General features: G+C 41.6%; 1 protein-coding gene across 5 annotated transcripts in view; it reads right to left on the minus strand.

Annotated features, from left to right (window-relative positions):
• ATF2 (activating transcription factor 2) overlaps positions 1-14,884 on the minus strand; it is a 97,063-nt gene extending 82,179 nt beyond the window's left edge. For 2 of the 5 annotated variants that reach the window (XR_013634412.1, XR_012154299.1), the window contains exons 1-2: positions 14,726-14,881; positions 8,260-8,310 (exon numbers count right to left, since the gene is read on the minus strand). The gene's annotated coding sequence lies outside the window, so the exon portion shown is untranslated. Of the gene's footprint in view, positions 1-8,259; positions 8,311-14,725 lie in introns of all 5 variants that reach the window. The other 3 variants (XM_073305922.2, XM_073305923.2, XM_073305924.1) reach the window with 3 other exon arrangements.
• Positions 14,885-15,009: the final 125 nt, after the last annotated feature.

The raw sequence follows: 15,009 nt of genomic DNA on the forward strand, positions 1-15,009 counted from the left end.
ACAATTCTTTAATTAATCTAAAATCTCAAAGAGGTGGGAAAAAATCCAGAACAAAAATACAGGAACACTACTGAGAAGAAAAACAAAAACAAAAGTCAGACTGTTTCTAACTAAATGTCTCTTATCTGGATCCCTGCAAGTATCAAGATACCAAAGAAGAGTAAGATCTACTTATAAAGATAAGTCTGAATTGGTTTATATGAGATACAGAGACAGGTTTTTAAAAAAAAAAAAAAAAAAAACCATGTAAAGAGAAGCCAGAAGAAAAGAAAGGGATGGTGAAAGAAAATGCAATTGTATTTCTTCAGACCAGCAGATCAATAACTAAATAAATATCCACAGACAGAGCCTCCTTCTCTAGGTAACCAAGAACAGGAATGGTACTGGATAGTATTTGTGGATACAACAGGTCAGTAGAGGGCCAGCCCATTTTAACATTCAGAGATAGAAGATAAGGAAATGGAGCAACCAAACTGCTTCATGAACTAAAAAATGACAAATACTCCCAGCCCATAAGTTTATTTAACCCCCATAAGAAATAGATTCAGAAGTTGAAGAAAAATACCATTGAAAAAAGTATCTTTAGAGAGCTCCAATGGACGGTGGTTTCAACTGCTGCTTTGATGAAGTAAGCAATGGCAGCTTTATTAACAGAATGCTCTATGCACTGATCAAATCTGCTTCTCCTCCAAACAGTTTGGACGTGAAAAGTCATGAGACTTTTGGAAATGCCTAAATTTTCACTGGATGCGAATTCTCTCTAGTACATCACTAACCTTTAGACACGAGACAGCTCAACTCTTCGTAGATAGATCCATTAAACTGGCCGTTGTCACTGATGTATGTCATTGATATCCACTGCTTACAGACTTGTTCCAAAAGGGTAGAGATCCCACTCCCCCTTACTAAATTTGTCTCACAACCACAGGATAGATCTTCTGGCTACTACACACACAATAAAGGAGAGCTCGTGACTCTAGCTATAAGCACTTAGCTGAAAAAGCAGCAAAGATATAGTGCAAGAGGTTCCAAGGTATTGATTCTATTACACACACGTTCAACACTAAAGGACTTTGACTACCTCAGATCAGGAGCAAAGAGATTATTCCAAGAAGAAACACTTAAGAGTCTCTGACTTTGGCTGCCAAGGGAAAGGTTGACATATCAGAGTTTGAATGCCAAGACAAACCACGGACTGAAATTGTTCTGCTATTCCCTTCAAAGCGTTCATGACCTGTCCCAGGTTTCCAAAGGCATTCAGTATTTGTTGAACTGTTAAGCAGGCTGTTGATATGTACTATCATCATTTTTGTAAAGATTTAAAGGAACACAGGCAAGTGCCATGGCACAAAAATGAATGTCTAAACTCCAAGTTACACTATAGATAGCATCGTTAAAAGAATATTGGAATATGCAGTCATCATGAATTTCAATGGATGATTCAAAGTCTTCCCAGAGAGACTATCATCCTAGTTCTGCTGTACTTCATTCCAATTGTTTTTTCTTGGTTCAGTTTCAAATCTAACATGGGCTAGTCTCAGTTAGGCCTTGAAATTAATTAACTAAACATTGCTGGATCTCTCTCCAAGGGGCACTGGTGGACAACTATATATTGGAGCTAGTTGAAGCAGCTCTGTAGCCTTTAGGATTTCCAAAGGCCTGAAGACAATCATGATGAAGAATGAGAAGGGGCACAACTACCTCTATGTATCCACCATGACAGTATACCTTGTTGTTAATCTTCAAAGTGGCAAGTTAACTCCATACCAGAGGAAACAGTACAGTACCAGAGTGCCTCTAGCAGATCTAGCTTGTTGCAAATACAGTAGAACCTGAGAGTTACGGACACCTTGGGAATGGAGGTTGTCCGTAACTCTGAAATGTTCATAACTCTGAACAAAGCACAGTTTGGGCTCCAGATCCAGCAGCTGAGTTTGCAAGCTTGTCCCCATCCCTACGGGGCAGGGGAAATATGTGGTGTGCTGTGCTATGTGTCCCTCCCAGCCAGGGGATGGAGGGTAAAAACAGTACATCCCCCTCCTGGTGGGGGAGGGGTGGAGGAGTGAAAGAGGTGCAGACCCCAGCACTGCTCCTGCTCGGCTGCCTTGGGCTGGCAGCCCCAGTGTCTTGCTGTAAGTGGCTGCCCCACGCGTGGGCACAGTATAGTATTTGCTTTTGGGGGGGGGGAGGGGAGTGGTGGTGGTCTCTGCTGCTACCTGATTGGTTACTCCCAACTTCACTTGGTGTCCAGTCAGTCCGTAACCCTGGTGTCTGTATCTTTGAGGTTCTACTGTAAGCCTCTCGTCTATTTCAGGATTTGAAATGTCAAAAGCTTTGCTATCTGCCTATTCTCCCTTTTAGTACAGGATTAGGACAATATAAAATAGCACACAGAGTGATTATCTGATTTAAATCTATTGGGTTGAGAGGGAAATAATCCTTTATTTTTTATATTTAATTTCTGATCAAAAGTCAAGCCCTTTGAACAGAAATAAAAAACGATTCAGAAACATATTTTGAGTGAACTAGAACTGACCCTAGACAGAAAACCTCTGAATCATATTGACCCCAAATGGGAATCAAACCCAAGAAAACAAAAAACAGTTCAAAGTAGTAGGTTCAATCATCAGGAGGTAGGGAGGGTCTTTTCAGGATGCGCCAACCTTGCAGAGAGAGGAGCAGAGACTATACTTCCCAAGAAGCAAACAGAAATGAGAGGAGGAGGAGGGGGAGAAAAGTATTCTGGGATTGGTAATTCTCTCTATTTTGCTCAGGTTGACGACTCACCCTGGAAGAGAACTACCTCTCTCAGAACCCCTCCCTCCTCTCACCATCTCCTCCTGCTTGCTGGCGAGTGCTAGAGGCCAGTAACTCAGGCTTCAGACATGATAGGTGAGGCAGGAGGAGTGTGAAACACAGGACTTTTGATTAACTTCAGAATGTAAGGCTTGCTGTGCTTCCGGGCTGTTCCTGGCTTTGTTTCCCTGACCCTGAAGTTCCTTCCTGATGCCACTCTAACAATCACCCTGCACGGGCTCAGTTATTGTGTTACGCTATGGGAGACTACTTGAAGGAGGGATGGAGGGACTCTGAAGGGCCTGAAAGGAGGAGGAAGGAAGGGAAGGGAAGGGAGTTCTAGCTGAAGGGGGAGAGGTGCTGTATCAGTTCTTTTCTGACTAATAATAACCCCATTATCACCTCTCCTCCCTGGCTGGCTGGGCCTAAAACTTCTCCCCTTTGTCCACTGATTCAGGGAGGTTGGTTTTTTTTTTCAGACAGAATTATTTCATATTGATTAATTTTAATGTTTACAGTTCCCTGGTGGTGAATCTTTTATTGTTTAATAGGCCTGCTGCTTTCCTTTGCTGCTTTTTTTTTTGCATCCCTGATTTCAAAATTACTTACTTAATTAATAACTTTCTCTTTCTTTTTTAATCTTACAAGAATGTTGGAATGTTTTGAGTTGCATTAAGTCTTTGAGGTGATTGGCTTAAACACACAGAGCCAATTAAATACAGTACATTGCTCCGGCCATTCTGCTGGCCCAATTGCTAATCACTCGCAGCCCCAACAGAGGCTACTCTTACCTAGTCCCTCATGTATGTCCTTGATAACATGGGGTATGGGTATTATGTGACTTGTGATTCATCCTAACCCAAAAACCCGGCTCACAGTTTGAAAATGTGACACATTTCTGCAGAGAAAATTTTTTTTAATGAAATTCCATTGAGAAAGTTCCTGAATAATACAATAATAAATATTCCTTTGCTACGAGTTACAATGCAAGCATAAGAGCGTATGACAATCTGCCGGAAATGTATCTGAACCAGTTCAAACAGGTTCAAAGTTTTCTAAGTTAGTGTTTGAACCAGAGTTAGGAAACATTGATAAACTCACACTGAACCAAAATTTAAATGGTTCGACTCTCTACTTTGAAAGGAAAATAAATAAGTTTTATTGAAGTGAACTATTCACTGGACAAAGGTCAAAGCTAATCTGGCCTCTGTTAACATTATTTTATTGCAGGACACGGCATAAGGTAGTTTTATGAGCATGAGACATCATGCTGTAATGGGCTGCCAATTAACACCTGAAAAACTGTATTTTGACAAGTTTTGCAATCTTTAGGCTTAAATATAAGGATCTGACCAGCTATGGTCAGAAAGAACCCTCTGAAAACCACCATTTGCACATGTGCCATAGAAACTTGCTAGAGCTTGGCAGGTAAATTCTCCAAATATTCTATCTGTACCAAGCAAACTCCACCCCTACACAGCTCCTGTTTTCAACTGCACTGAACATGCTCTAGCCCAGGGGGCTGAGTAGGCTGTTCCCTGCAATTGCTTCTCCCAGCTGCCAGGGGCCGGAACGGAAGAGACAGATTGTCCCTCTTGCAATCTCAATGGTCCCCTGCTGTTGTCCATGGAAAAGGAGAAAGCAACAAGACTCAAATGTAAGAGAGATAGAAATAGGAGTATGAGGTAAAGAAAACCACAAAAACCACATACCCATCCTGACCCTGGAATATAATGCAGAATTATTGAACCTCAACATTCCTTTGCTAGCCAGGAAAAATCTTTAAAACCCACAAAGTGTGTCTCCACCTCATCTAGTGGCTGCTCCACAAAGAGAATCACAGCATACTACGATTGCTACCAGTTACTCTGTTAACTATCATCGTAGTGGTCTCTGATGTGGAGGTAAAGTTTCCAATCCTTCAGACCACCCATCTGGCTCAACAATTAAATTTTCAATTTGCCCCCCCCCTCTTTTTTTTTTAATTAAAACACCTGCAAATCAAGCCCCTAGTGTTCAGTTAGACACCCAAACAATGAGGAATAAACAACCTGTGAAAAATCTGGCTTATGGGAGTTGCTGCACACCACATAGGAATCCTGTGGCAGTAGATAGAATCAAATCCCAGAGTAGCATTCAGTTGCCTTAACCACAAGTTTATTCTCTCTCTTCCTGCAGTTCGCTGCTTCATTCACTATACTCTTTCCAACTTATGCAGCAAATGAGGTAGGGATCCGACAAACAATAGCCTCATTCACTCCACAACCTTGGTTCATCTCCAGAGCACCAGTCATCCTGCACTATGAATAAGGCAGAGGGTCTGTGGGAAAAAAATGTGATCATACAGTTGAAGATTGTATTATAATCTTCTTAGCATATGCTCAGTGTGCCTCAGGAGGCACGTGACCAGGATGCATCACCGAATTTGGTCCACTGGTGGTATTATAATGAATATGCACAAGGGGGCTGAATTAAGGATGCACAACCAGTCTTAGTTCTGGCATTTCCTAAACTTCCAAGTGTTTGACTGTGCAACCTTAAAGTTCTCTGAATGTAATTTTTAAAAATGTAATTGAACGTTTGTATTATAGTAGTGCCCAAAGGCCTCTACTAGGATTTTGTCCCCTAATGCTAGCAGCACAAAAACACATAATAATGCTCTCTGCTCCAAGGAGTTTGTAATCTAAGATTACAAGTGGGATATGATGGATAGAGGGATACAGAAATCAAATATATATAATTTTGATGGGCATAATGTACAATAAAAAAAATCTTCAAATATATATAAGTGCCAACTATCCTCATCTGAGTCATAATTAACTTAACACTGATTTAAGTGTCATGGCACAGTTGGGACTTGACGAGAGATCTGGGATCAGCTCAAAGAATAGGTTCCACGTGTAAGAAGGTGCAGAATCATATATATGAGAAGGTGACAAACGGCTAAACAAGACTAGCATAGTTAACAGAACAGAGAAACCATGTTTAATGTGATGAGAGACAAGCAAAAGCACATAGCTAGGGCAGAATTCTGAAGGTTGTGGGAGGTGAGGACAAGAAGCTTGACTTTGATGCACTGAAATAGGAGGAGAATGGACTCAGGAAGATGATCTTAGAAGCTGCACTTTATGTCCTTTGGAATCATATGACTCTTTCAGCCATGTTACCCTAAGACATTTGGTTTATGTAATTCTACCTGTCTGTCTGTCTACTGGTATGCTGGCCTTCACGTGTATGCTTTGATGTTAGTCCTACGTGGGGAGAGATGTATGGAAGCAACACAGGTGGCCTTCAGATACCAAAATAATCTGTTTAAGATACAGCAAATGGAAATGGGAAAAAGGAAATTGTTTCCTTGACAGGTACTTTTGAGCCAGCCCTGCGATCCTTGTATTATTTATACACATGATAGAAGTAAACTAAAGAACGTGGTCAATGTTAGGCAGCCAGACCAGGTGACCTTGATCAATACCACTTGCATAATCCTTTCCCCAAAATTAGATTGGGCTTGTAAGAAAAACATTTCCTCACTTGTCATACTGTTTCTCTGATCACAGCCACATCTTTAAATAGGTGTACAGTAAAGTAACTTCACCCGAAATTGTAACTAAGAAAATAAGAGTTTAAAAGTAGTATTTACCCATCTGTCAATTACTTTACCCATACAGAATACCTCCCTCCAGAATTCAACATAATTTAGCATGAGACTCAAGCCCTATCCACAATGGTAGTTCAGGATAACATGGCTTATCTGATCAGTATGCAAAGGCAGAATAGTGTAAGCATTTAAAAACCATTTCTCTAGATTTTTTCACCTTTCGAATCTATAAATGTTTTAAAGCTTATGCAGAATCCACACTGGCCAGGCAAACGTTTTAAACTTGTTTCTCTGACAGGTTTTCATTACCAATATAGGTGACACTTTAAACGCAGTCTGAAGGGCAACAGTGCATCTCATCTACAAGAAATGCTGAAATAATTAATGATTTACAACATACAGAACTTACAGTAATGATAGTTGATATAGTGTGTGTCTTTTGGGCCTTTCAACTACAGGGCAAATTTCACTGTATCAAATGAACAAACTCCATACACCTGTCCTTCACGCAAAAGGCTAATACTTTATCAACATTAATTCATCAAGATTAAGTTATTTTGACATAACTAGGGTTTCTAGGCACTACGGTAATACAAATAATAAATAACATAATGATGTTCTATATGAATGCAAAGCTTAATCATCAAGCCCAAAGCATCGCACTTAAAACTTCTTAAAAAGAAAAGAGTGCAAATGGAAGTGGAGTGGACATTAGCTAGAGTACTTGCTATACTGTATTTGAAGTTTTTACATTTTAGATTTTTAATTATTTTATTTTTTGCAGATCACGTCAAAATCCATTCATCTCTCGTTCTCTTCTTTTCCACCACTACGGGTGGATGGGTGGTAGCCCATAACTGAATGTGATGATACAATGAAAATGTAAAAGCAAACACTATTTTTAAATGCGGAAACTGAACATTTCTTTGAGCTATTAGGCTACCTAAACAGTAGTGAAACATACTATATGCACTGATGACTGCTAGTAGCCCACTTGGTCTGCACTGCTGTTATTAATGCATGGCTTTGTTTATATACACAGAAAAATTACCCTAGATTCTTTTAATAAAAAATGTTTAATGCAGGCCTCTTGGATTTGAAGGGGCATTAAACTGTATCCTTAAATCCTTATTGTACTACAATTAAAATAAATATTGGACAGGTAAGCCAGAGCAGGCAAGGAAGAATGGTCACTTAAAAATAAAAAAGGCATGTTTGATTTATTTAATTCCTGATTCTTGTTTTCTTACAATGTCTTTTTCAGATAAGAACATAAATTTACAAAAATCTGTTTAGGTGATTGACAATAAAATAAGCAGTGATGCAGACTATAAGAATAAAAAACTGAACACAGGAAAGTACGTTTATTTAAAATATTTACTTTAAATTTAGGTATTAGTTTTCTACTGTTCCAAGCTTAACATGGGGAATCTTAGTTTGGATGGGGTAAAGGGACAAAGGAGCAAGAGGAGAAGTGTTCAGGTTTTTTTGTTTACCGGATTAAAATTATCTAAAGTTAAAAGCAGTATCTTCTAGAGCCAAAAAGAAACAATACAAACCAAAATAAGTAACAGAGTTCTAAATGCTAGCTCACTTGCTACACTTTTATACTTTCTGGGTGAGATTTTAAAAAGCATTCCACTCTAGCCTAATCTTAGTTCCCACTGAAGTTAATGGGAATTATACCATTATTTTTAGGGGAGGAGAGCTGGGATGATTTTGAGCATTTTTGAAAGTCACACCTTTCACTTCTGTATAGAAGTTGGTAGATGAAAAATCTACCAAATTAAAGTACTTAATAAATAATGAAAAATAAAACAAATTAAAATTTTTAGTTTAAAAAAAAAAGTCACAGCTGCACTGACCTGGAGGGGCTGGAACAGCTTCTCTCAGATTCCTAGAACACAAGCGGAAAGCTGAAACAAAATGAAGTTTATTTACTGCTTCACATTTACAGGAAAATCCACCCTCCCCAAAGAAGGGGGTAAATGCCTCGTTTTACAGACCTATTGGATACCACCACCGGATTTGAAACACAAAAGTGTTTAAAACACAAATGAGATTCTCCCTACTGTAAGTCAACCTTCTGAGACAAAGTATTTGACAGTCTGGACCAAGGAGTTTTCATCTGATGTTCAAACTTACCAGGCAGAGAAATTACTACTGGCCTCCAAGAATTGTTCTCCCACCCACTCCTTACAAGCCAGTTCCTGTGCTTTCCTTAGCACAGGATATGCTCCAGTGTACTGCCATGAGGCTTTTGTATAGGGTTGAAGGGTGCTTAAATGACAATTTCTGTGGTGTGTCAGAGTCCCTGCACAAGTGGATCTTCTGAGCAATGTTCTGTCCCTGCAAAGGAGAGTGGGGGCTTGGTCACTGAAGCCTGTAGGACTACAAATGAGCTGGGTGGGCTCCACTTTGAGGCACCACTTGTCATAAAAGGACAGTGCTAAAGAGAGTGAGGCCTTCAGAATACAGTTTAGGAGAATTTGCAGTAAACACTTTGAGATGGGAATGGAACCAGGAGCCTAAGCTCCTAACACTCACTTACGAGACAGGAGCTGTGCAGAGGGTGGAGGATTCACTACCTAAAGCAGGGGCTGGAAAACTTTTTGGTCTGAGGGCCACATCGGGTTTCAAAAATTGTATTGAGGACCGGTTAGGGGAGGCTATGCCTCCCCAGACAGCCAGGCATGGCCCAGCCCCCGGCCCCTATCCGACCCCCCCTGCTTCTTGCCCCCTGATGGCCCCCAGACCTCCCACCCCTAACTGCCCCCTGCCGCCTCATTCAACCCCCCCCCTTCCTGACTGCTCCCCTGGAACTCCTGCCCCATCCAACCACCCCTTCTCCCTGACTGCCCCCGGAACCCCTGCCCCCATTCAACCCCCCTGTTCCCCACCCTCTGACCACCCCAACCCCTGACCACTCCTGGAACTCCCCTGCCCTCTATCCAATTCCCCACCCCTTACCACGCTGTCTGGCTGGAGCCAACCACGCACTGCGCAGCACAGAGCACTGGGTCAGGCCGGCTTCTGCAGCTCTGCTTCCCCAGGAGCTTGCAGCTCCGCTGCCCAGAGCACTGTGCTGGAGTTCAGGGGTTGAGCAGAACGGTCCCGCGGGTCAGATGTGGCCCACGGGCCATAGTTTGCCTACCTCTGACCTAAAGGCAAGGAGAGCCAGAGCCTCCTACTTTGCTGTTGTCACTATTTGCCTTGCTGTAAGAGGCCATTTTGTTTGCCCTGGGAAGAAGACTTAAAGCTGGGCTTGCTCTAGTGGGTCTTGACGAAGAGAAAGAAGGGATCTAACAACTACAGCATCATGAAGAGATCTAAGCACAAATAGCCACAGCTTTTTCTGCCCGTCTGAATGGCTAACTGCTTTATGAGGTTCCAAGAAGAAAGCAGCGGAGAGAGCACATAGAAGGAGCACAGCTAGACAGAAAGTAAAAAAAAGTTTGAAGCTGATGAATTGTCACATTGCCAACCAATCCAAAAAGCAGAAGGAAACCCATTTGTCCAGATTGTCAAATGACCTCAAGTAGAAAGATCCAGTACACAGCCCAACAACATCAGCAGACCTAATTATGGAATGGGGTATGTGCAGAGGAACAAGGAGAGTATGACTTGGTGAGACAGGGACAGAGCTGGAATAAAGGTGAAATTTTTCTGTGTGAAAGGCAAGTGGAAGGGTAAGCACTGCAGGCAATATGCAAGAGATAATTTTTTGTGTGTTGAGGTTTTTTGATAGGAATATGAAAAAGTAAAATTACTAATACTGATACAAATACAGGGAAGGACCAAATAAGCAAATATGAGTTTGGGTGATAGGATATAAAAATAAGTTTAACTACATTCATATTCTCTTCTAAAGTGTATTTTATGTCCTTAAAAACATTTCTGTTCAAAACATTTCTGTTTCTACTGTTACTGAAGCTACAACATCCTATGATAAACTACATAATTAGCTGAATCTGGAAACAAAGGTGACTTACAGTTTGGCAAAAATAAAATTTTAGTTCTCTCAGAAATTTCCACAATAATATTCTTTTCTAAGTGAATTATGATTTATCTTCTGAATTCACCTGTCTGGGTTCTTATATCTCAAAATTTCTCATGGAAATTCAATTAATCAGAAATGAAAACTCTTATCTTCTGTCACTACAATATGCAAGGTCATTTTTACTGTTTCAACTTTATTAATAAAGCCAGAAAGTTCATTTCTACATTGTTTCACACCATCATATAGCTATGAATTTGATACAAATACTCATTTCTGAGTTTTTAATATGAAGAATTGTTTCACTGGTAAGATTTCTGTTATATAAAACAGTAGATTTTAGAAGGGTCTTTACCAAAATAATAGAATTGACCACTTTGAGCACTCCATTGTGAAACTTGTCTGCATTTACCTACAAATGGAAGTGTTCTACACTTCTTGGACTCAGTCAAAGCCAAAACTTCCTCACTGTAAGAACAATGCAACAGACTGCATAGGGAGGTCATGGAAGCTCCTTCACTGGAGGTTTTCAAAAGGAGGCTGGATAGGCATCTGTGTTGGGTGGTTCAGACAAACCAAATCTTGCAACTTGGTGGGGGGTTTAAACTAGATGACCCTTCCAGTCCCTTCTACATCTAAAACTTATGTTGACCAAGCTACATTGCAGCAAGATGTCATTAAGCCCTGGCATAAACACCATTATTCTTCCATCCACCTGGCTACTGTCTGTTGATGGGGTGGATTTACTAAAGCAATGGAAAAACCCCCTCTGTCGCTGTAGCAAGTGTCTATGGGCTGGTCTGCAATGGAAAGCTATATCAGCTTAGCTATGTCTTGCATGTTGCATGTAAGCAGTGCTAGGTCGATGGAAGAATTCTTCAATCAACTTAGTTACCACCCCAGTTATTGGGGACAATAACTACTTGAAATCCAGTCATTTTCACAAAAATTAGTTAAAAGTCCTTTGAGAAACCACACAACTACCTTTGAGTTTTTCTGCCAGTTTTTGCAGTTTTATAATCAGATTTTTTGAAGTGTCCTTCTATTATTGTTATGTGAAAAATTAGGGAAAACTCAGTGCTGACAAATAGACAAAGGAAAATTGAAAAAGGTTTGTTTTTTTCCTAATCTCTTTAGAGTAGTAACATTTTAAGATAGTAATCATAGGTATTTCTTGTAACAACAGTAAAGGTATTTCAGATAGAAGTGTGACTGGTAGGTTAACAGTGTCCCATTAATGCCAGGAGAATCTACATCTGGTGTCATATAAAGTTGTTTTTATTTATTATATGTTCTGCATTAACATCCTACAGCTCCAAGAAGGAGCAGGGACCCTTTGTGCTAGGTGGACAAATATGTAGGAAAGCAGTACCTGCTCATAAGGGCTTACAGTCTAATTTAAGATGAGATGTAACAAGTGAGAGTAACAAGCAACAATGGATGGTTGAAGAGATGACAGGTGTAACAGTAATAATAAGATCATGCAGTTAAATAAGCTAGCTAATGCGCACCACTTGATGACTTCAGTAAGTATTACTATATAATACTGAACCATACTATGCTTGTTACTGTGAAAGTCTTCATTAGGTTCTTTTTAAGTGGGAATTTGATAAACATTTTCTAATATTGGAGGTGCACCAGGTAGAGATCAGATAAAATTTCAGAAAAGAAATGTATGTCAGCTAAGAGTTAAACATTGGCACATGGCTTTTATTTTTGGTCTTAAATATCTACAGACAAGAAGCTTAAACAAAGAAAAAAAACCCAAAGATGAACTAGAATGGCTAAAAATGGAAGAAGACCTTGACATAATAGGCACATCGGAAACACAGCTGAATGTCAAAAATTAAGGGAATACAGTATTATCTGGTTTCAGAGTAGCAGCCGTGTTAGTCTGTATTCGCAAAAAGAAAAGGAGTACTTGTGGCATCTTAGAGACTAACCAATTTTTTTGAGCATAAGTGAGCTGTAGCTCACAAAAGCTTATGCTCAATAAATTGGTTACTCTCTAAAGTGCCACAAGTATTATCTGGGTATATCCTATGCAAAACCAAACAGATTAGATTATACAGTGAACCCAAAAGATTTAATACAACCAAATAAGACAACATTTCTGAGTAGAAAGAAGGCTATACGGCAGAATCTGTATGGCTCCAAAAATTCCTACTAAGAAGAATACACCTATACCAACAAAATTAGGCTTACTAGCCTCCAAATCAAGAAAAAGATATTGAGTGTGCAATAAAGATCAAAATATTAATGTACAACTTAACTACCCAAATATAAAATGATGATAAACAAATAAGTTGCCCATCCTCCCACCCAAAAAATGCATTTTTATTATTATTCATTTAAATTTCTGTCAGTAACCTTTAATGTAACAAGGAATCCTGGTGAAGTTTAGTGTATTTTTTGTTTTTTTAAACTTCACACACTGCAATGAGGCCCTTTGAATCTGTAATATGCTATATAAATGCTAACTGTTATTTTCACAATGGTGTTTTAGTAGGTGTTATAACTACCAGATCAGAGCAGTGTTCTACCTAATCCAGCATCCTCTCTCTAGCCCCAGTTCTGCAAACATTTGTTTTAAATCAATGGGGCTATTTCTAGTAGTAAAGTTAAGCATATGCATATGCCTTTGCCGCATTGGGGCCTCTGATAATAGCCACTACTTCAGAGAAAAGTTCAAGAAATCCTGCATTTGACAGTTATGGAATAACCTGCCCATAGGGGATTTTTTTCCCGACCCCATCTGCTAGTGGCTGTCTTATACTCTAAAGCAGTAGTTTCCACCATTTTTTCCATTTGCAGACCCCTAAACATTTTCAAATGGAGGTGCAGATCCCTTTGGACATTTTAGACAGTCTGCAGTCCCTTGGCCACGGGCTTGAAAACCACTGCTGTAAAGCATAATATTTTATATCTAATGTAAGTGCAGATATTCTCAGTGGCCACATATATGGCTATTTTTGTTTGTTTTAGTTCTACTAAACTCTTGCACTCAAGACAACTTGGGGCAATAGAGGCACTAAAATCCAGGATTCACGGACTGGGATATAAGGGAGATTTGAACAAAGATTATGCTAAATGGGGTGGAAAGGAGAAAACAAAAAGGCCAGAATTCATTTATTTGGAGAAGCAGACAGCCTAGAACTTACTAGTTAAAGGGGGGGACACACCTCAAAAATTCATTAATTGTGGGGTCAAAGAAAGAGATCAAAATGTACTTATTTTTGGAAAGAACAAACAATTTATTTGAGGGATGGATGGGGAAAGAAAAGGCAACCAGAATACATGTGAGATAGGAGTATCCCAAATGATTTTATTTGCAAGACCAGAATTATTTTATAAGTGGGGGAAAGTCAAGAGGTTGCAATGTAAATTAAATAGGTGGAAGGATGTGGCAGCACATGAAGTCCCTACCTCCAATTAGCAAACTTAATCCTGAGGCAAGAGAGGATCACATTAGGAAAGATTTTCAAGCCCTATAATATAACCATCATGCTTTGAATGTCTGGGCACCAGTGCTGCCTCACATAAAGCATCTTCTTGGTGGACCACAAGTAGCTAAGAGGTTATAGATATTGAGAGGACCCTAGAGAAAACACACACAATTGGCAACAGTGTCCAGCTCCCACTCACCAGTCACAATGGTGATGGGCCCAAGCAGACCACCACAACCCAGGCCAGGCCTGAAACAGACACAGGTCACGGAGGTTCGTCCACATGCAGGGGCAGAGCGACAACCCCCGCTACGGCAGGTCAGCTCTGCCCAGCCCTCCCCTCTTGGCAGCTGCTGTGGGGCACCTAGGGTCTTCCATCTCCCTCCGCCCTCCTCCCTACCCAGGGCAGACACAGGCGAAGAGAGGCTGGCTCGGCCCCCTCAGCGGCAGGGGGAGGGACAGGCCTCGCCGCACCCCTCAGCCCTCCCCCCGCAGCAGCGGAGAGAGCGGCCCCTCCGCCCCCAGGGACGGGTGGGAGCCTGCTGTACCTGTCAGGGCAGGCCGCTTCCGGGAAAGGAGCCTCGCCCTGGGGCGGGCGCGGGGACTAGCCTCCCTCGGGGGCGGGTAACGCTCTCCTCCGCGCTGGCTCCGGCCCGGACCTCGCGCCTCTACGGGCGGCGGGGGCCACAGGCCGCGGTGGGGGCGGGGGTCTCCAGGGAGAACGGCGCCGCCATGTTAATGCCTCTCGGACACCCCCACTTAGCCCAGGCCGCGCCGCCCCCCTTCACCCGCCCGCTACGGCTGAGGCGCAGCCGCGCACAAACCCCGCTACAACGCGACGGAGGCGCTGCCGGGCTCCCCTTCGCCGCGCTCTGTTTACAAACTCACCCCGAGCAGATGGGTCGAACCGCACATTAAAGGCCCGGTCCCCAACAGGCTTCCGTCCCTTCTCGCGATAACTCACTGACATTCCCCAAGGCCAAAGAAAAGGGGTCACGTGACTCACGGGGTGCTGCTGGTGGAGGTACAGAGCAGGCCTCTGATTGGCTTGGAGGATGGGGCCCTTTAGTGTCTGTGTGGCCGGAAGTGGTAAGCAACAAGTCGCCGGAAGTGGTAAGCAACAAGTCACCGGCAGTGGAATGGGATGGGGGAAGGACGCTGGTAGTGGCATA

This window comes from Lepidochelys kempii, chromosome 11 (genome assembly GCF_965140285.1).
Source record: "Lepidochelys kempii isolate rLepKem1 chromosome 11, rLepKem1.hap1, whole genome shotgun sequence".
NCBI lineage: Eukaryota > Metazoa > Chordata > Testudines > Cheloniidae > Lepidochelys > Lepidochelys kempii.